Raw genomic sequence first — 2,027 nt, 5'->3', positions numbered from 1 at the left:
CCCCCCCCCAGATACGGCCTTGCCTGTTACGCGGCAAGGCCATTTATTAGGCCGTACTTTTCGATGCCAAATATATCGTTAATGACACCTGAAAATGCTGAAACAAAAATTCAAACGTCGTCTGCTTCGACGGTCCCGACTAAGTCGAAATCCCTACCCAAAATCAATGTAGCGGTGCCGATCACTTATGTGGATCTGAAGGCAATGAATGTTGGAATAAAGGACCAAGTGGTAACCACGAACACGGTCAACCCTAGGAGCCGATCTCTTGTCATGTCTTCAACAATTACATTGAACGACATGGATTTGGACGTGGCCAAGAGGCGTGCGAGCTTTTACGCTGCAAGTCGACTGACCAAAGTGTATTATTCCATGCCAAATATCATGTTGATGACACGCGAAACGGCAATCCAAGTGCCGTCCGCCATGATTAGTCCCAATGGAGTTGAAGACCCCGACAAAACTCAATGTTGCGATGCCGGTCACCTGTGTGAAACTGCAGGATACAGATGCTGCAATAATGGACCAGGTGGTAACCACGAACATGGTCAAACCTATAGGAGGCGATCATTTTGGAAACGTACTGAAAAATTCTTCAGGCAATTATTGTGCTGCGCGTAGTTCCGAGGAATTGCTGTTGTGCCATTGTAAATGCTGCTATAGTGCTATATGTGTAGTTAATATACGGTATATTAACTACGCATACAGGCACAATCTACAACAATTATTATTTCTATGCTCTGTCGAAGGTGTATGATATGTATAAAATGTATAAAATTTATGAAATTTATAAAATTCTTGAAATAATAATGTTCAAAATTTAGTAAAATGAAATGTTCAAATAATAATTTGTATCAGCTACACATTATTAAATTATTTATGTTAGAGGTATATTATTATTTATAAGTTACACTTTTGATAAATATTCCTGTATATGTAAAAATATTTGTAATAATTATAGGTACCTACTGTAAATTGTATTAATTTAGCACAAGTATATATTTTCGTTGAATAATTCAATTGGTTTCTTTTTTTATATATTATAAGTAAATGCCAAAACGCTATGTAAAATTAATTTATAACGTGTGAAAATATTGTGAATAGTTATTTCGGTTTTTTTGTAACTGCTTTGAAAAAAATTTACATGAGTGACCTGAAATTGAATTTAAGCTTTTTGACCGAAGAATAAAAATTGTTATTTTTTGACTTAATAATATTAATATTTTTTAACTTCCATTAAATAAACTTATACGAAATTTTGTATCAAATTTTCAAGTCTAAGGTGGTTAAAGTTAAAATATCTTGCACATTTTTGTAAATTTTATGAATTTCGGAAAAATTTGAAATTTAAACGCTATCCAAAAAAAATTAATTAAGTATTTTTAATATTTTGTAATTTCTGTAAGAACAACTTATGAGGTACTTTGTATTTCACTAAAAATGTTATTATGCTTACAACAAATAAAAATAACTTTTTTATCTTTATTTATTACTGACTGGTTGTGTACAACGTACATGACAAACAATTTCAAAAAAACCTTATCATAATTCATTAAATAACAGTTGTATAATAATTTATAATAAGCATAACAAAATAAATAAAAAGAACTGTTAAAACATAAGTAATGTCATATATAAATAAAAAAAAACAATCAATAATCAATTAATGATTATTTTTTTTATCGATTGATCGATTTATCATTTAATCGAAATAACAATTAATCGGTATATTAAGATATTGTAAAATCACTGATATAACCGATTAATAATATGTATAATCGATTGATTGTTATAACCGCGCAGTCCTACGTAATACCTCCAAATTTCTATCACATGCAAATCCAATAACATTGGTTTCAGCACAGTTAATAAATAAAAAATTGTCTTCCCGATTAGTTATTAAATTATAATTGTTTAATATGTTATGAGTCTCACTTAATGTTTTAGACAACGTTGGTAAAGCTCAGGCCCGAATTAAAACTATCGTAGGCCCTAGGCAGTAGGCACAGTACATTTAGACATCAAGT

The sequence above is a fragment of the Acyrthosiphon pisum genome, chromosome A1 (assembly GCF_005508785.2).
Source record: "Acyrthosiphon pisum isolate AL4f chromosome A1, pea_aphid_22Mar2018_4r6ur, whole genome shotgun sequence".
In the NCBI taxonomy this organism is placed as follows: Eukaryota; Metazoa; Arthropoda; class Insecta; order Hemiptera; family Aphididae; genus Acyrthosiphon; species Acyrthosiphon pisum.
The sequence above is the reverse complement of the archived record's forward strand: the minus strand, read 5'-3'. Positions refer to the sequence as shown.